Consider the following 20,728-nt stretch of genomic DNA (forward strand, 5'->3'; position numbering starts at 1 on the left):
TAAATTGATTTTTAAAAATCTTAAATGTGCACATGAATAATAATAAATATTTGTATTTTAACATCTGTAAACCGCTCCGCGCGAGCGGTAGGAATAAAAGGTTAAGCGCAATGTGGGAAAAGAAAGGGGCGGGGCGAGTCCGGGATAAAAACTCGCAGGGCACAATCAGGAGCCACGAAGCAGCTCCTGATTGGCCCCTCTGATTGTCAGTCTGGGAGGTGAGGGCCTACACTGCCCGGAAAGGAGCAGTGTCGAAGACACGGCGGCCCTGCTCTTGTCACTCCGAGAGGTGAGGGGGCCGGGGGAAGAGCCTTCGCTGCCCGGTGGCAGAACCGGGACATCGGGGGGGAGCCCAAAGGAGCAGGCCCGCCTTGTCAGAGACACGGCGGACCTGCTCCTTTTGCCACCCAGAAGCTGGGACCTGAGGGGGGGAAGAAGCTGGGACCTTCCAGCCTGGCCTCCTGGGAACGACTTTAGCCTGGGTGGGGGGAGGAAAAGGCTTCCCCAGGCAGTCGGGAGCATGATCGCTGCCTCGGAGAGCCAGTGATTGCACTCCCGGGCGCCTGGGAAAGGCTTTAGCCTGGGGGAGGGGAGGAGAAAGGCCTTCCCAGGCACCCGGGAGCGTGATCGCCAGCTCTCCTAGGCGTTGATTATGCTTCCAGGCACCTGGGAAAGGCTTTAGACCAAAACTGTATTGCAAATGAGGTTGCACTACAGATCTGTACTGGGGCATTAAAATATTGGCCGTTTTATTCTTAATCCCTTTCCGATTATCTTTTCCCTTTTCATCCTTGGACTTCCAAGGGGTACAATCTAGCTAGGTTAAATTAAGGACTACAGCATCTCATCACCTTGAACAAACTAGCATCTCCCCTCTTTCCATATGAATAAGTACGTGATGGGATCAGTTCAGGTTTAGGAGCAAGGCTAGCGCCCGCTGTATTCTTTTTACAGCGGGCTTAATTACTAGTTTAGTATATTTTGCTGATGAGCCTCTAAGCTTCCTATCTTGTATATACACATTGGGTTATTTTGTTCCTTCTTTTGTTTTCCTCCCTCCCTCCAAGTCATCTGACAAGGAAAAAATGCTAACCCACTACTAAAGAGGTTTGTTCTTTGCTTGTCTTGATCCTATTGGGGTGACAGAGAAGCAAAGTACATGGTCTGCTTCTTTAGAACTCCAGCCCTGCCTACTTTGTTTGCCTGACTCCCAAAGTTAAGCAGGGCTATCAAGCATTTTAAATTAGACTGCAAATACTTGATGTTTTGCACTGCTGTTGATGAACTATAGTTCAAGCCATTAAATTCTGAACATGCACCAAATTATGAATTCTGCTGACAGGATTCCATAAAATGCAAAACATAGTTGGCTTTAAATGATGCATGACCTGCTCACATTGATCCTGGGGGCATGCTTAATCCCAGCAAGCCAGCAAATCCTGAGCATTTTCTAGTATAAGAACCCAGCCAGCTGCCATGCTGAATGTTACCCACTGTTTTTATGTATGTATATGTGTGTATGTGTGTATGTATGTATTTACTAGCAAGAAAGCCCCGCTGCAGCCATAAATGCAGGGGGTGCTAGTGGGGCAGTGGGGAAGGGGAGCAGCACGTGCGAGGAGAGGCAGCCCTGGCGAGGCATGGAGCAGCCTCCCTGCCCCTTTACATGGCCAAGACGCATGGATGAATGTGCAGCGGCCTTGGGGCCGGTGCTCCTTGGTGTTGCTGCTGCCACCTCACAGCCTCCAGAGGCATCTTGCTGCCACAGCTGCCTCACCGCCTCGCAGGCTCCACCGTGGCCTCACTGCCTGTGCCATCTCTCCACCTTTATGTCTTCGCTGCCGCCTAGGTGCCACCATTGCTGGCTGGGTACAGCGGTGGGCCAGGCAGGGCTCGGCAGCGGCTGAAGAGTGTGTGGCTGAGAGGCAACATGTGTGACTCACAGCCGGGTTTGGGGGGCAGCCACTCCAGGCTGGCCACGCCCAGATTGGCCCATGGAGCGGAAGAGGTGTCTGGACACCTGGAAAGGGCCTGGACACCACTCCACCCATAGTGGCTCTTCTCAATTAAATAGAAGAGCCACTATGTGGTACAGATATCTTCATTTTCCTGCCAGTGGGGACTCAAAGCAGCTTATCCTTCTCTCCTCCATTATAACTCAGAAACAACCCTGTGAAATAGGTGAGGCTGAGGAATTGTGGATGGCCCAAGGTCACTCAGTGGGCTTCAGTGGCAGAGTGGGGTTTCAAACATAGGTGCCTGATGTAGTGAACCCATTACTTGTTGTGAGCACAGGGCATGACGGACCCAAGAGAAAATGGGCACGGAATGCAAAGTATATTCTATTTTCCAACATGTTCTTTGAGAAAAATGAAGCATCACTAGGCCTGACTGATTCTGCACTTATGGATATTTTGATCTGGTAGCAGCCAAGTGTTTGGGGCAGGTTTTCTACGGATGACATCAGAACAATAATAGCAGTTATATGTGTACATGTTAAATTCTTCAAGATCCCAAAAGAGTCCATCAAAAGATGTCAGTATGAAGAAACTTTTCACCTAACTGGAATATGAGCCTGTGTTCGGATTTTAACAAAGATTGTAATTAAGAAATAACTTTGCACATTTTAGGATTGCCTGACTTCAGGTGGCAGCTGAAGATCTGGAATTGCATCTGATCTCCAGGTGACAGAGACCAGAGTTGGGTCTACATTTATCCTCACCCAGCCCAAATAAACCCCTTTCCTCTGCACTGTATTCGATTTCGATTTTGATTTTGGACGCTTTAAGTTTTCCCTCTGCAACATCCATGATTGATCTGCGGTGACACTGCCTTCCCCCTGCAATATCCAGGAGTGGATATGTTGCTATATTTGAAAAACCACCTTTGAAAGCTCCCAGTACAGTGTAGATCTTCTGCATTTTGCTGGATGAACTTCCTGCAATGCTGACATAGAGAAGCAGTCTGTCCCTGAATGGCTGGGCATCAGTTCAAAGACTTCCTGTCTCCTGGTTGTAAGGCTTCCCTCCCAAGTCTTATTTTTGCCCTGTTTTAAAGTGACTGCACTCCAGAAGCCCACACTTCTCTCAGCAGGGATTTGCCTCGTTCTCTGAGAGGCTGTTACTGGCTCCCCCCTCCCCTCCCCCATTCATGAAAAGAAAGATGCAAGCAGCATCAGCTGCACTCGGCTCCTCCCCTGGCTTGCTCTGGCTAATAAAGCACTCTTTAATGCCGCTGGACTTCACCCCCCCCACTCGTTCAGGAAAAGAAACATAAACAAGTAGCTTCTTAGCCATCTTTCTCCTCCCCCCTCTGAGCTTCCCCTATCAAGTGCAGAATACTTTCTGTTTCAATTCGGGGGGGGGAGGGAGGAAGATTGAGCTGGATTCAGCAGGATTGACAATGGAAAGAACAAAGTAAGTGCAGAACCAGCCCAGATCTCCCGGAGAACATGTGGCCACTTTGGACAGGAGACCCTATGATATACACTACTGAATTTCCTCCCCTTCCCAAACCCTGTCCTCCTCTGGCTCTGCCCCCAAAATCCCCAGTTTTTTCCCAACATGGAGCTGGCAACCTTATGACATTTTACATGTGAGACAGGAGCTTCTGAGATTTCTCAAGTCAAACACCTTATTGGAGGCCTGTATCTGCTGACTGCAGCGGTACTTTTGTTTTCAGGGAAAGCCCAGATTATTTTTTTAATTTTTCAGAAAAGCACGCCTTTGCTATAAAGCCACATGAAACAGGGTCAATAAACTGTAAATGTAAAAGGCCTCTGCTTCCCTTCCAAGCAGACCTGGGTTTAATAGCTTTCACAGACAATTTATATCTAGAAACTGGAAAACAATATTTATTATTTCTGTGCCTCCTTTCTACCCAAACTGGATGCCCAAGATGGTGAACATCAAACATTAAAACAACATTTAGAACATTTAAAATAAAGCATGTATACAGTAACTCAATAGAAATATGTCAACATCCATAACGTCCTTCTAGTTGTTGTGAGCCCTTCAGCAGCATTCAGTGCTGCTAATTGTTGTTGTTGTTGTTGTTGTTGTTGTTGTTGTTGTTGTTATTATTATTATTATTATTATTATTATTATTTAATTTTTAGACCGCCCTTCTCCAAATAGGTCTCAGGGCGATTTACAACATAAATAGTTAAAACACAATAAAATCCCCATAAAAACCCCAATTAACATCAACAAGTCACATATAACATATAGCGGCGGTGGTCACAATTCTGATCTTCGTTACCTGAGTTCCCCCCAAGTTCAGCCTGGTGGAGAGAATAATATTCAGAAGAGGGTGGCACCAATACAATAGATCTAACAATGATCTCGATGTTAGAGATCTCAATATTGGAGGGGATCCTCTGATGGATTAGTGGGAGAGCTGCCCTGGCCTCAACCATATGCCTGGCGGAAGAGCTCCATCTTGCAGGCCCTGTGGAAAGCTGGTAGATCCCACAGGGCCCTTAGCTCTTCTGGGAGCTCATTCCACCAGGTTGGGGCCAGGACTGAAAAGGCCCTGGCCCGGGTCGAGGCCAGGTGAACATCCCGTGGGCCTGGGACAACCAGTAAATTCATACCCACAGAGCGGAGTGCTCTGCGGGGGGCATAAGCAACCAAGCGGTCCCGCAGGTAGACGGGACCCAGGTCGCGTATAGCCTTAAAGGTCAATACCAATACCTTGAATCTGATTCGGAAACAGACTGGTAACCAGTGCAGATGACGAAGCACCGGCTGAATGTGGGCCCTCAAAGGTGTTCTAGTGAGGACCCTGGCAGCCCCATTTTGGACCAGCTGTAACTTCCGAGTCAAAGACAAGGGAAGGCCCGCGTAGAGCGAGTTACAGAAGTCTAATCTGGAAGTAATTGTTACATTGTTTGACTGTTGAACAGGTCTGACAAGAGTAAGGGTCCTGCCTTTGATTTTTTTAATTAACCTGTCCCAGAAGATGATATTGAATGATTTCCCTCCCCCCAAACTGAAAATAAACTGACTTGTGGAATACTGCAGGGCATATTATCCCACCAGTTCTATTTAATACCTTCACCAAGTTTCTGGAAGTAATCATCCCTCTTGTCTGGGTTCAACTTTAATTTGTTTGCTTTTTTCTTTTCTATAATCGCGCTCAGACATCTTCTAGGATGACCAAGTCTGCAGCTCCTCAGTTTGACAGAAAAGAAAAACAGAACTGGGAGTGATCAAACACATGACATCCAGTTTTGGTTTTTCTTTTCTTTCACAACAAAGGGGGGCAGACAATTACCTAGGAGGTGTCTCTCTAGCGGAGGTAAAAGACAGCTGAATTCTGACAAGGATGTAATTATGGTGATCGACATGGTTTGGGTGAAGGGAAACTGTCTCTGCTCATATAATGGAATTTCATTTTCTCCAATGGGAGAGAGGAAATAAAATGAATAGTTTTCTTCTGGTTCAGTGCCATTAATAATAGTGGAGAAAATTCAGCCAGGTGATGGGAATGTATCTAATACAGCATATGACATGCGTGGCTAAACTGTGGCTCTCCAGTTGTCCATGGACTACAATTACCATGAGCCAGCAAAATTTGGCCACCATTGGAATATGACATCAATACTTTGTGAATTTCTCTGTAGACTGGCAAGTTCCCAGGCACAATTTGAGATACTGGTTATTTCCTATAACTATCTAGTCTAAGTCCTTGCCCATCTGGGTATTAAAGTAAGGCTTTGCTCCATAGATTTCATATAATTATGTAGAGAGGACACAAAACAGACTTCCTCAACCACAGCAGCCACTAATGGACATCCCTCTCAAGGGCACCCTCCCTAACCCAACATTATAGACTTTTGAGGAAGACAAAGAGGCTTTGATGAAATATTTGGCTTGTTTTGTTTTGTTGTGGTTTTGGTCTTAATTGCCACACATCTATTTGAATGGTTAGTTGTTTCTAGTTGTTTTATGACTCTGAGCCACTCTGGGCCTCCAGAAAGGATGGGAAAGCAGAATATGACTGGAATGTTTCAACAGCATGTGGAAATATACTTATGCCCACACCTGTATTTGGGGGCTTCAGGAAAGATGAAAAGCACATGAGATCTCCCTTGATTATTACAATTTCAGGGTTGAAGTTGGAATACTCACCCAAACACTGTTCTGTGGTTCAAGTTAGCACCAAGTCAGGTCTCTCACATCCTTTTTCAGAGAGGGGATGAGAAGGAAAATAGATGGCAATGTATCTATTTTTCAAGAAGGCAAAAAAAGAAAAGTAATGTAAAACAAAATGAAACCTTAGCTCTGCCTTGAAATCTAAGCTGCTGGGTTAAAAGATGATGTGCGTAGCCATGATGACCTCATGTTAAATATTATGTATAAGTCCCAGTATGACCTGACCTCCCCTCCCCATTTCCTTTGTCAGTGGAGTCAGCAAAAGCTATCACAGTTCCACAAGGTCTGTAAAATGGAGCTCTTGTGCCAAGACTTTGGTTGAGGTCAAGGGGGGGGGGACAGATCTTGCCCCCATCAGGTGCAGCCAGGCCATCAGCCTTACCTTCCCCCCCAAGGCAGGAACGACCATCTGGAGAGTGGAGGTAGGGGTTTCTCACCACTGGACAAATTGATTAGGGGACTGTGAAGGGGTTTTAATGGGTGTTTTATTGCGGGATAATTATCTGTAACCTGCCATGAACCGTTCTTCGGGAGTGGCGAGCTAAAAATATAAATATAAAATAAAAATACAAAGACATAAAGATGCAGACAGATTGAAATGCAAGCTTTGTCAAATCTTGTCAATTCACGATATGAGTAAATATAATTATGCACCACCTATTGAATTCTCCCCTCTTAAAAAAAATAATGTAATGAAGAGGGTTCTACTTGCTTGGTGTAGTGGTGAAGAGTGGCAGCTTCTAGTCTGGTGAGCCAGATTTGATTCACTGCTCCTCAACATGCAGCCAGATGGGTAACCTTGGGCTAGTCACAGTCTCGATAATACTGTTCTCACAGAACTGTTCTGAGAGAGCTCTGTCAGCCCCACCTACCTCACAGGGTATCTGTTGTGGGGAGACGAAGGGAAGATAATTATAAGCCACTTTGATAAGTGACCAGATTTTAACATTGGTAAAGCGGGAAACCATTGACTGGGGGGGAGGGGGTTCTTGATTTAAAATTTGGTCTATATGGAGCAATACAAAGTTTCATAGAATGCAAAAATAATATGTAATATATATTTTTTAAAATTTCAACATAAGTACAATTTGCCAGGTACCCCCAGATGTCCCTCCATAAGTGGGACAATCTGGTCACCTTACACTTTGATGGGTATTGAAAAGCAAGATATAAAACCCAACACTTCCTCTTCCTAGCTTGCCTGATCACAGTATCCAGCATTTCCTACAGTGCTGGCTGTTTCTAATGAAATACACAGAAATCTGCATATGTGTGTTTTTATATGTTATAGAGTTAGCTCAAGTCATAGACAGACAGACTTTGGTTAGTTATCTTTAACTGCTCCTGCGGAGTGGATAAAATAAAGCCCTAAGGACCATTGGGGAGGAGTTAGGGTGGGTTCTGTCCGTGATAAAAACTCGGAGGGGCAAATCAGGAGCTGCGAAGCTCCTGGGCAGACCAAAATTCCATTCACCCAGCCCTGTCTGGCTGCGAGTCTGCTCCTGAACACCGCAGGAAGAGGAGGTCAATAGGGCTGCCAAGGGGAATGAGAACAGAGGCTGCACCAGACCTTTTTGCCCCAAGGCTGCCCTAACTATCATGTCCAACTGCAAATTGCCTCAGAACCCTGACAGAGCTGGCAGGAGGCTGCAGAGTGCGTTCCCTCCCCCTTCCTTCAGGCCTGCTGCGAAGGAGCCTCTGACAGGCCCTGACTGAGGGGAGGGAGGCATTTCCAAAAGCAATGCAGGGGAGCCTGAGGGCATTCCTTTTGGGGGGGGGGACTCTCCCCTTCTGCCAAACAGTTGGCTGACAGGGAAGCCACAGAAAAGCCCGTTCTCACTTAAAATACTGCTCTGCCCGGAGGTTAGACACAGCCAAGCCATGTGTCTTTCTTCTTTGCAACTCTCTGCAGATTTGACGTGACTACACAGCATTATTCTGCAGAAGAAACTGGCTTTTTTGTCTCCTGATTCATCTGTACAACAACCGTGTGCAGTAGGCCTCAAGTCTTTCAATTCAACAACAACCTGTGTGGGAGGCCTTAAATGTTTCTTCTCTGCCAGAACCCTGTCTAGTCCTTTCGGCCTGGGGAGCTGATCTTTACAGGTGAGCTGTAATTGCAGGAGCTCTCCAGGCCCCACCTGGAGGTTGGCTACCCCTGGGTTGGAAATATTCCTGGAGATTTGGAGTTGGGACTTCAAAATTGTACAATGCCTCAGAGTCCAGCCTTCAAAGGAGCCATTTTTCCCGCAGTTGGGAGGGAGTGGTGCAGGGGTATCTCTCCTGGGCTATGGGTTATGACCAGCCCTTAACAGCCACTGTTTGTATTCTGGGGCGCAGACAGGCAGACCAGCATCACTCCTGTGAGTCTGGAAAGTGCAGGAAGATCGAAATAAATATTTACAGCCTGAAACTGTAAATAGAGAACAAGTAAATGTCTGGAGACACATGGTAACTTAAATGACTTATTGGCCTGGCAAATAAAAAAACAGTATAAAAAACCTTACTAAGGTGAAGACTGCTGTGCACAGAGAGTCTTCCTCTTAGGGTTGCCAGCTTCCCTGTGAGGCTCGCTACCCCACCTCCCTCATGGGGAGTTTGCTATGGGGAGAGAAAGGGAAGACAATTGCAAAATGCTTTGAGACACCTGAGGCCTGCTGGGTCACTGCAGCCCATTCCCAGTTCTCTCATATCTCTCACAACCCCACATACCTCACAGGTTGACTATTGTGGAGAGACGAATGGAAAAGGTGTTTGTAAACCGCTTTGAGACTCCTTTGGGTAGTAAGCAATAGGGTACAAAAATCCGTTCTTCTAAGGAGCAACCATGAAAGAAGCATGTGGGCACATAACATTTTATCAACAGTGAAAAAATAGAAAAGAAGGAACAGGGTGGACACCTGTGTACTGTGACTACCCCATGTGTATTAGGGCAGAGGGGCATTTTGGTGAATGTGGCCTAATTCACACAAGAAGGGAAATGACGCAGAACTGGGAGGAATTGGTTGCCATGTAATCTTCCCCTAAGAAGAGTCTTCAATCTGATTTTCCCTTCACATATCTGAGGACAGGGCTCTGGAAAGCTCATCTGTAACCACTATGCCACATTTCCCAAAGGTCAGTCCTCTCCCACACTCAATGAACATTCCACACCACAGTCTCTTGATACCCATATCTCCACACCCATACCCTCATTTGCCACCACGCTGCCACAACCTCCTACACAACACACACATTCAACCCCATGCCCTTACAAACTGGACAACTCCTCCCCTTCCTCTTCCCACTGCCAAGCTCTAGCGCCCGTTGTATTCTCCTTCATAGATTTCTAAGCTAATAGCAGACAGAGGCTTAGATGTAAAAGAATGTCTCACCACTGCAGGGTAGCCTAAGAGCATTTCAAAGCTTCTGGTGAATTCTCTTCACCTTATCTGTCCCACAGATCCTTGGCTTTGGTTGCATTAGTGGAAGTCTGCAGAACTGGCAGGAAAAGTCTGGACAGCCAAGTTTGTAGTGGGAATTGTGAGACTATGGATAGAATGTGAGGAAATGGTGGGGTGTGGGCTCTCTAATCAGCTGATTTGGGAAACAAGGGGCAGGAGGGGGAGGAGTATGTCCTTGCCAGTGTTTTGGCTGCTACAGTGTGAACCTGCATCAATTTACTGCTTATCTTTCAGACCATTTTATGTTTTCATTAAAGAAACATAGCCTTCAGGGGAAAAAAGTCTTGATAAAATACCCCTTTGGCATTGTGAAAAATGCTAAATGCCTCTAATCAGCCAGCTGTCTCGTCACATCAGGACTCACATATTTCTGGGGTGAGCTACTTTTGTCTGACAAAGAAATATAAAACAGCAGCTCCTGATGATGGGACTAAACTATTTGGGGCTGGCTTCATTGTGAGATCTCTCTCTCTCACACACACACACAACTTGAACACAGTGCAAGGCTCAGTTTTACACCTCTGACAAAAGAGAGGATATTCTTGTTGTTGTTTTGTATTCTATAGTGTTCAGTGAATTCTGAAGCCATTAAGTCAAGAGCTTTGCTCCTAAACCTGACCTGATCCCATCACGTACTTATTCATATGTCTGGCTATGGGAAGAGGGGAGCTGCTAGTTTGTTCAAGGTGATGAGATGTTATAGTCCTTAATTTAACCTAGCTAGATTGTACCCCCTGGAAGTCCTAGGATGAAAAGGGAAATGATAATCAGAAAGGGATTAAGAATAAAACGACCAATATTTTAATGCCCAAGTACAGATCTGTAGTGCAACCTCATTTGCAATACAGTTTTGGGCAATGTATCTCAAAAAGGACATTGCAGAGCTGGAAAAAGTACAGAGGGTGCAATCAAACAAATTAGAGGATTCCCTATGCAGAAAGGCTAAAGAGTCTGTGACTCTAGTCTGTGACTCTTCAGTTTAAAAAAGAATATATGGTTTTTATACTCCACTTATCATTGCCCAAAACAATTTCAAAGTGGCTTACAATTGCCTACCCTTCCTATCCCCACTACAGATAATCTGTGATGTAGGTGAGGCTGAGAGAGCTCTAACAGGACGGCACTGGGAGAACAGATCTATCAGGACTGTGCTTAGCTCAAGGAAGAGTGGGAACTCACCAGGCTAGAAGCAGTTGCTCTTTACTACTACACCAAGCTGCCAAGAAGCGACTATGGGAAGACATGATTATGCATGGGGTGGAGATTATTTTTCTCCCTCTCCTCAAATGCTAGAACTTGAGGGCATCCAATGAAACTGATGGGCAGTATGTTCAGGATGGACAAAAGGAAATACTTGACTTGAGTGATTAAAATGTGGAATTTGCTACCAGTTCATCATCATCATCATCAAGAATCATGAATCAATAAGTTGTTTTACATCACTTCTCGAAAGGTGGCACAAAAACATTATTTAATAGACTAGGGGCAAAGCCCGTTGTAACCAAGAATACAACGGGCGCTAGAACTTGGCAGTGGGAAGAGGAAGGGGAGGAGTTGTCTAGTCTATAAGGGCATGGGCTTGAATGTGTGTGTTGTGTGGGAGGTTGTGGTGGCATGGTGGCAAATGAGGGCATGGGTGTGGAGATATGGGTGTCAAGAACCTGTGGTTTGGAATGTTCACTGAGTGTGGGAGAGGACTGACCTTTGGAAATTGTGGCATAGTGGTTACAGATGAGCTTTCCAGAGCCATGTCTTCAGATATGTGAAGGGAAAATCAGACTGGAAACTCTTCATAGGGGGAGATTACATGGCAACCAATTCCTCCCAGTTCCCTTCTCGTGTGAATTAGGCTAGCGATCCCCAATCTGTGGGCCACCCCGGCCCTTTGCTTCATCCCCCCCGGCCCTTTACAACACTCTTCGGGTGCCATTGTCTCCCATCACTCCCAGATGGGACTATCTCATTGCAGAGAAACAAGCTCAGGGTTCCCATTGATTTGTCATTGTCATGAGTTAAAATTTCCATGAAAATAAAATGTTCCTTATGTTCATTGTTGTGGCGTGTCTGTATCTTATTTTGAAGGGATGTTTAAACATTACCATAGCGATCAGAGAGTGTTAGGGCAGTGGTTGAGAGTAGAGGAGTAAGCTACCCCCCCCACACACCAGGCCTCAGTAAAATTGTCACGCGTTGAGTGGTCCCTGGTGATAAAAAGGTTGGGGACCACTGAATTAGGCCACAGACACCGAAATGTCCCCCTGACCTAATACACATGGGGTAGTCACAGTACACAGGTGTCCACCCTGTTCCTTCTGTCTCCATTTTTTCACTGCTGATAAAATGTTATGTGCCCACATGCTTCTTTCATGGTTGCTCCTTAGAAGAACGGATTTATGTACTCTATTGCTTACTACATAAAGGCTGTAAATATTTATTTAGATCTTCCTGCACTTTCCAGACTCACAGGACTGATGCTGGTCTGCCTGTCTGCGCCCCAGAATACAAACAGTTGCTGATAAGGGCTGGCCATAACCCATAGGCCAGGAGGGACACTCCTGCACCACTCCCTACCAACTGCAGGCAAAAATGGCTCATTTGAAGGCTGGACTCTGAGGCATTGTACGATTTTGAAGTCCCACTTCCAAACCTCCAGGAATATTTCCAACCCAGGGTTAGCCAACCTACAGGTGTGGCCTGGAGAGCTCCTGGAATTACAGCTCACCTGCAGAGTATAATTACAGCTCCCCAGGCAGAAAGGGCTACTTTGGACAGGGTTGTGGTAGAGAAGAAACATTTAAGGCTTCCCACACAGGTTGTTGTTGAATTGAAAGACTTGAGGCCTACTGCACAGGGGTGTTGTGCAGATGAAACAGAAGACAAAAGAACCTCCACAACAGCATCCAGTTTCGTCTGCAGGATAACGCTGTGCAGTAGACCTCAAATCTGCAGAGATTTGTGAGGAAGAAATACACATGGCTTGGCTGTGTCTAATCCCTGGCCAGAGCACTATTTTAAGTGAGAAGGGGCTCTTCTGTGGTCTCCCTGTCAGCCAACTGTTTGGCAGAAGGAGAAAGCTTTCCCCCCCCTTAAAAGGAAGGCCTGCACCCATGCCCCCAGGCTCCCCTGCATTGCTCTTGGAAATACCTCCCTCCCCTCAGTCAGGGGCTGTTAAAGGCTCCTTCGCAGTAGGCATGAAGGGAGGGAGGGGGAGAGCACTCTCCAGTCTCCTGCCAGCTCTGTCATGGTTCTGAGGCAATTTACAGTTGGACATGACAGGACAACCTGGGGGTGAAAAGGGCTGGCACAACCTTTCCAAGCATCCGTTCTCATCTCCCTTGGCAGCCCTACTGACCTCTCCCTGCGGTGGTCAGGGGCAGACTGGCAGCCATGTCTCCAGATTGCCCCTGGCTGGGCTAGGTGGGTGGGCCCTGTCAGAACTTTGGCCTTGTCAGAACTTTGGTTTCATACCTCCCGACTGGCTAGAACTCATGTCTGTCCTGGTGAGGGCCGAATCGGAAGGCACTTTGCGCCTTCCGATTGGGCCCTTACCTGGACTGGCCCTGCCCACTCTTCGCCCACTTAGGACTTACCTTTTTATGTTTATACAGCGACAGCTGTATAAAGATATGGGAAGAATTAGTATTTTATAATTTCAGATTCCTGTCTCACACTCCCATTTCCTAACTATTGTTCTGTCTCTCCTGTCTTATCTGATTTCTTTCTTTCCAGACACTCAGTTTATTTTACTGTTTTAGTGTAGCTATTCACTTAGCTCTTTTGTTCCAGTGTGATGCTTTTAATGGAAACAAAAGCTGGCTAAGTCACTATATATTTTGAATTTTCATATTTTTCAGCAAGTCATCTGAAATGTTTTGGAGTATAAATCAAATTATACAGGTGCAATATAGTCCATAGCTGAAAATATTAGTACAAAGAAATATGTGAGTATGTACTTTGGTGCTTCAATCGCATTCTAAGAAGACAGAGTCACTAGAAAAGTCAATAAAACTAGGGAAAGTTGCAGGCAGCAGGAAAAGAGAAAGACCCAACATGACAGGTATTGACTCCAGCAAGCCACAGCCCCTGGTTTATAAAACGTGAGCAAAGCTGTTAACAAGAAGACTTTCTGGAGAACATTAATTTATAGTCATATGATGACTATTTATTTATTTAGATTTATAAACCGCCCTGAGCCTTCGGGGAGGGCGGTATATAAATCTAAATAAATAAATATTCATCATAAGTTGGAGTAACTTGAGAATCATTATTTTTTATTTCGTTTATGGGGGTGGAGCCCAGAGTAGTTGGGGTTTGAGGAGGGGAGAGTACAATGCCATGAATCCAGCCTGCAAAGCAGCCATTTTCTCTCACTCTTCATAGAATCATAGAATCATAGAGTTGGAAGGGGCCATACAGGCCATCTAGTCCAACCCCCTGCTCAATACAGGATCAGCCCAAAACATCCTAAAGCATCCAAGAAAAGTGTGTATCCAACCTTTGCTTGAAGACTGCCAGTGAGGGGGAGCTCACCACCTCCTTCAGTAGCCTATTTCATTGCTGAACTATTCTGACTGTGAAAATTTCTTCCTGATATCTAGCCTATATCGGTGTACTTGGAGTTTAAACCCATTACTGCGTGTCCTTTGCACCCAATGGGAACAGCATCCTGCCCTTCTCTAAATGACCACCTTTCAAATACTTAAAGATGTCCCCTCTCAACCTCCTTTTCTCCAGGCTGAACATTCCCAAGTCCCTCAACCTAACTTCATAGGGCTTGGTCCCTTGGCCCCAGATCATCCTCGTCACTCTCCTCTGTACCCTTACAATTTTATCTACGCCCTTCTTGAAGTGAGGCCTCCACTCTGTCTCTATCTTCTGGAGTATTTGCCAGTCCTCCCAATTTGGTGTCATCTGCAAACTTGATGAGTAGTCCCTCCACCCTCTCATCTAGATCATTAATAAATATGTTAAGAAGTACCGGACCGAGCCCTGAGGTACCCCGCTACTCACCTCTCTCCAGTCTGATGAAACACCATTGACGACAACTCTTTGAGTGCGGTTCTCTAACCAATTCCCTATCCACCTAACTATCTGAAAATCCAGATTGCAGTCCTTCAATTTATCCATCAGAACATCATGAGGAACCTTATCAAAAGCTTTACTAAAATCCAAGTAAACCACATCAACCGAATTTCCACGATCCAGCAAACCTGTTACTTGGTCAAAAAAGGAAACCAGGTTGGTCTGACAGGACTTGTTGGAGACAAATTGGAGACAAATAGATCTTAAGTGGAGTTGTAATACCTGGACACTTCCAGGTGCCACTTGGAGATTGGCAGCCCTGTTCAACATTTCCCAGCTTAAACCACCAAGCTAGTCAGTCATTCCATCACAGACAAATTTTAAAGAAGGCAACACATGAAGAAGGGTAGGGACAGGACAGTAGAAATCCAGGGATACTTTACTCTTATTTTTCCCTCTTTTTGCATCCTTTAACGTGGTTTTAAAAATTAAAATGAGGAATGGGGTCTCTTTCTGAGTCCCTTTTTGTCCTTGAGAAAATCTCATCATAACTAAATGTGACATTGCAAGAGTCAAATGCAATAAATGGAGAAGAAAGTGCATTCATCTTTAAACTGCTTGGAGAGCAGTATACATAATTGGTTAAGGGCTAAGTGGAGAGTGGGCAGGGCTGGTCTGGGGGAGGGCCCAATCGGAAGGCGCAAAACTTCTTCCAGTTGGGCCCTCACCAGGACAGGACAGACCTCTACCCAGTCGGGATGCACAAAGCCTAAGATAGGTCACGCCCATTGGGCCAAAGTTCTGACAGGGCCTGTCCACGCAGCCCAGTCAGGGGCAATCTGGAGACACCACTGCCAGTCAGCCCCTGACCACCGCAGGGAGAAGAGGTCAGGAGTGCTGTCAAGGGGGATGAGAACAAAGGCTGCGCCAGCCCTTTTCACCCTAAGGCTGTCCTAACTGTCATGTCCAACTGTAACTTCCATCATTTTGCCTCAGAACCCTGACAGAGCTGGCTGGAGGCTGCAGAGTGCTCCCCCTCCCCCCTCCCTCCAGGCCTGCTGCGAAGGAGCCTCTGACAGGCCCTGACTGAAGGGAGGGAGGCGTTTCTGAGAGCTATGCAGGGGAGCCTGAGGGCCTTCCTTTTGAGAGGGGGGGGGGAGCTTTCTCCTTCTGCCAAAGAGTTGGCTGACAGGGAGGCCACAGAAAAGCCTCTTCTCACTTAAAATACTGCTCTGGCCGACCATGCTGCTGGAGGGAAGAAACAGCCAAGCAACTCTCTGCAGATTTGAGACCTACCACATAGGGTTGTTGTGCAGGTGAGACTGGAAGCTGTTGCAGAGGTTCTTTTGCCTCCTGTTTCATCTGCACAACAACCCTGTGCAGTAGACCTCGAGTCTTTCAATTCAACAACAACCTGTGTGGGAGGCCTTAAATGTTTCTTCTCTACCACAACCCTGTCCAAAGTAGCCCTTTCTGCCTGGGGAGCTGATCTTTATACTCTGCAGATGAGCTGTAATTCCAGGAGCTCTCCAGGCCCCACCTGGAGGTTGGCTACCCCTGGGTTGGAGATATTCCTGCAGATTTGGAGGAGGGCCTTCAAATTGTAAAATGCCTCCGAGTCTGGTTTCCAAAGTAGCCATTTTTGCCAGCAGACCCAATCATTATAATCTAGAGATGAGCAGCGATGTAGAGAGGATGGTAGAGGCTGTGGTTGGGGTGGAGTGGTTGTGGGTGTGTCCCTCCTGGGCTATGGGCTTTGGCCAGCCCTTACCAGCAACTGTTTGAATTTTGGGGTGCAGAGAGACAGACAGACTAATATCAGTCCTGGAAAGTTCAGGAAGATCTAAATAAAGAATAATTACAGGCTGAAACTGTAAATAGTGAACAACTAAATTGCTAGAGAGGCATGAGAATTGAAGTAACTTTTTTCAAGTTTGGCCTAGTAAATAAAAACTCCTATGAACTCAAAGGCATAAGTGACCCAGAATTTCAAGTGGAGTTATCTTTACAGGAAAGTAGACAGTGAGACGTTGGGGAAAACTAGGTGATCCACCTTTATTAGGCAACAACTTGGCCTTGCAGACAACAACAGGGACTGCAGCTGCCAGCAGTAGGCCTCGGGCTTCAGAAGGGCAAAATCACCAGCCAAGCAACCAAGTGGATTCTGAGGCCACGTGCATTCCTTTTGAAGGGGTGCATGAGAGGGGGGAGAGCTTTCCCTTCAGCCTAACTGCCTAGAGATGACCTGTACTTCCAGGGGATTCTCAGACCCCCCCCAGGAGGCTGGCATCCCTAAACCTCGGGGATACAATGCTACACAGACTCCCCTCCAAAGTAGCCATTTTTGTCTGTGGAGCTGGTCTGTATAGTCTGGAGATGAGCAGCAATTCCAGGACCCACCTGGAGGTTGGCTGTCCCTGGTCTGAACATATTCCTTGAAGTTTGAAAGTGGAGCCTCAAAGTGTGTAATGCCCCCACAGCTGCCTAGCACCCCCCTGACATATTTCAGGTCAAAAAAACATTGCAGAGAGGAGGTAAGGTTGCCAGATTGGTGTAGGTTCATCTTCTGGAATTCCACACTACCTAGGTGTGCATAAACCTGACTAAGGTCAAGACTGCTGTGCACAGAGGGACCTCCTCTTAGGGTTGCCATCTTCCAAGTGAGGCTCTCTACCCCACCAGCCACATGGAGAGTCTGCTATGGGGAGAGGAAGGGAAGGCGATTGGAAACTGCTTTGAGACACCTGAAGCCTGCTGGGTCACTGCGGCCCATTCCCAGTTCTCTCAGACCTCTCACAGCCCCACATCCCTCACAGGTTGTCTGTTGTGGGGAGACAAAGAGAAAAGGTGTTTGTAAACCACTTTGAGATTCCTTTGGGTAGTAAACAGCAGGGTACAAAAATCCAGCTCTTCTTCTAAAGAGCAGCCGTAAAAGAAGCATTTGGCCACATAACATTTTATCAACAGTAAAAAAAATGGAGACAGAAGAAACAGGGTAGACATCTGTGTACTGGGACTACCCCATGTGTATTAGGGCAGGGGGACAAGAAGGGAAATGATGTTGAATGCAGAACTGGGAGGAATTGGTTGCCATGTAATTTCCCCCTAAGAAGAGTCTCCAGTCTGATTTCCCCTTCACATATCTGAAGACATGGCTCTGGAAAGCTCATCTGTAACCACTATGTTGCAATTCCCAAAGGTCGGTCCTCACCCACACTCAATGAACATTCCAAACCACCCATATCTCCACACCCATGCCCTCATTTGTCACCATGCCACCACAACCTCCCACACAACACACACATTCAAGCCCATGCCCTTACAGACTGGACAACTCCTCCCCTTCCTCTTCCCACCACCAAGTTCTAGTGCCCGTTGTATTCCTGGATACAACGAGCTTTGCCCCTAGTCTATTAAATAATGTCTTTGTGCCCCCTTTCCAGAAGTGATATAAAACAACCTATTGATTCATGGTTCTTGATGATGATGATGAACTGGTAGCAAATTCCACATTTTAATCACTCAAGTCAAGAAGTATTTCCTTTTGTCCATCCTGAACATACTGCCCATCAGTTTCATTGGATGCCCTCAAGTTCTAGTTTCATCATAATCTGATTCTATAAAATGGAAGTCATAGCTCTCCAAGCAAGCCCAGGAAGCCAGATATATTTTCACACCAACAGTAAAATAAGCAAACTCCAAGTAAACCTCTGTTCCAAAGTGGTGCCGTTGCTCGCTCTCCTACAGAATTTGCATTGCAGCCTGTCTCTGACACACATGGCTTCATAAAAAAAGTGGTGGTGGGGGGGACTTCCTTGTTGAAGCTGCCTAGTTTCCCATGGGCAGTACCAGAAAGAAAGCACTTTTTGTTCAATGTATTGAACAGGCTCATGCCACTGAATACAGCCCCCGTTTGTAAAAAATGCCCCCTGTCTAAGCAAAGACTGAGCTTACTGCACTTCTGTCTCACTGCTGCCCCAACATTAACCTCCTGTTTTTATAAATGATAGACTTCCTCAGTTTAGAAAGCAGATCAGCACTCTGGAGTGAAGGGAACATATTAATCTCCATGTCAGAAAAAGTGTGTATTTTGTAATGCGTACATGGACATTTGTTTTTCTGTCTCAGAAAAAGGAATTCATTAATAGGTCCTGCAGTGGAGTGTGCTCAGAGAAGGGTCATTAGCTGTTCATAATCTCAAGAGGCTTGCCACATTTTAAAGGGTTTCTATAGAACATAATGGATTCCTTTATTGGCATATTTCTGTAGGTCAAAATGACAAGCTTATTTCAGACACAACAGCTGCATAGAGTTTGTTATATCTGGAAATGTTATCGGCAATGCTAATTTCAACCATGTGTTAGTGCATGTTTATGTACCAAATAAAACTTTAGAACAGTGTGTGTCTGATGGGAGATACAAAGTACTGGAAATCACTGATCAAAGATCCATAGACTAACTATGTAGAAATGCAAGTGCAGATGGCTGAATGGATTCCTGATTGGATGAATGTACTGAACGGGATGCACTATGATAAAGCTTCAGGGATAAAAACTGTACATTTGGCATGACTAGGTTCACTCATTTATGCTATTTTTGCTTCTAGGACATCTCGTGAATGAAATAATAAAATATTTAATAAAATAATAATAAAATAATAAAATAATAAAAAAGACTATGAGAAAAATTTCTTCAGCTACTCTTGTGCTTGAAATAGGGTGGAGTGTTTAGAGTTTCCTCACATGTCAAAAATGAGGTAGCCCAAAAATGGATGTCAAAACTGGACAGTTTTCTCTTTGGTTGACTAACACACTCACAGGTGTCCAGTACGCAAACTGGACCCTGCCCAAGCTCAGTTTCTGTGCCCCTATACTGCAGCTGTGACAAATTAACCATAACTAACACATTATACAAATGAACATCCAACGAAAAAAACCATAAATGTAGGGCGGGAGGGAGGGGAGCTGTTCAGGTGGCAATGGAGGAAGAGGCACAAATGCCACACATGGCATCTTATTAACGCACCCTCGCCCCACCCCCGCTGCTGCCGAGCACGCTATGGCTGTGCGTACACACTGCTGTGCCCATCAGCCCTCTCGTGCACTCCTCCTGATGCCGGTGGCCGCATCAAGCCTGCAGCCGCTTTTTCTTTGAATTTTGTCCTTGGATTCTGAGAATTTGAATCCTACCTTACTTCGTATTTATCTCCGCCTTGCCACTGATAACTGTGAAAGGGGTGCATATGTGAAAGGCCTATGTCAATGCCTTCCCACAAGAAGAGTATGGCAGCTGGAAGAACTGGTTACTATATTGGCTCTGGGGAAAGCCCAATAGGCTCCAAAACTCAGCAGCTGTTGAAATTACCTCTATCCTACCAGAGCTCTTTCCACAATAAATATGTTGGTCCTTTAAGTGTCACAGGTCACTTGGTTATCTCAGCAACTGATTGGTGCTTTCCTGAGACAACATGCTTCATGGTAGGAAGCAGCTTTTGCTGTGGGTGGGTGAGGAGACTAGAAGACAACTTTGTTTCCTCATGCAGTCCACAGCAGAGGGAACTGTAGATTCTTTAAACAACTGCTTGCTGTCTTTTAAAGGCAGAAATGCCAGTGAGTGTGGATATATAGGTGAAAGAGAAAATATGCAGCTGGAGAAAAGAGTGTGCACCTTCATGTATGTTAGCATGCACCAATGTTATAAGTGGGTATTGTGTGCATATGCCACCAATTAAGGAGGGATACACATGGCCCTGTATGCCAACATTACCAGGAAGGCCTGGACTCCCTAATTAAATGGTCTTATATGGCCTTTCTAATAGCACACAAAAAACATTATCAAGATCCTCTTCCAGGAACCAATATGAGCACAAACAGAAAAGCTTTATTTTATTCTGGCTAGAAATATTGGGCAATATAACCCAAATGTATATGACTTCTCTACAGTTCAGACAGGCAGACATACCTGGAAAGAAAGTGAGCTATCCCAGAAATCTGATCCATTCACACGTGTGCAATGCGACAACCTTAATTTTTAAAATTATGGGCAAATCTGTCATATGACTGATATGGGTCAATATCATTATCATAGCTGTTAAAAAATGATGAA

At 45.7% G+C, this 20,728-nt stretch overlaps 2 long non-coding RNA genes across 2 annotated transcripts in view; one reads left to right on the forward strand and one right to left on the reverse strand.

Moving 5' to 3' along the window:
• Positions 1–20,728, forward strand: part of LOC143832328 (uncharacterized) — a 105,029-nt gene that overhangs the window by 20,560 nt on the left and 63,741 nt on the right. The gene's annotated exons all lie outside the window — the stretch shown is intronic.
• Positions 3,238–9,830, reverse strand: LOC143832326 (uncharacterized). The gene is made up of 3 exons (XR_013229201.1): positions 9,533–9,830; positions 6,135–6,229; positions 3,238–4,282 (listed from the first exon to the last, which is right to left on the reverse strand). It is a non-coding gene; the product is annotated as an uncharacterized LOC143832326 (long non-coding RNA).

The sequence above is a fragment of the Paroedura picta genome, chromosome 3 (genome assembly GCF_049243985.1).
Source record: "Paroedura picta isolate Pp20150507F chromosome 3, Ppicta_v3.0, whole genome shotgun sequence".
Taxonomy (NCBI): domain Eukaryota; kingdom Metazoa; phylum Chordata; class Lepidosauria; order Squamata; family Gekkonidae; genus Paroedura; species Paroedura picta.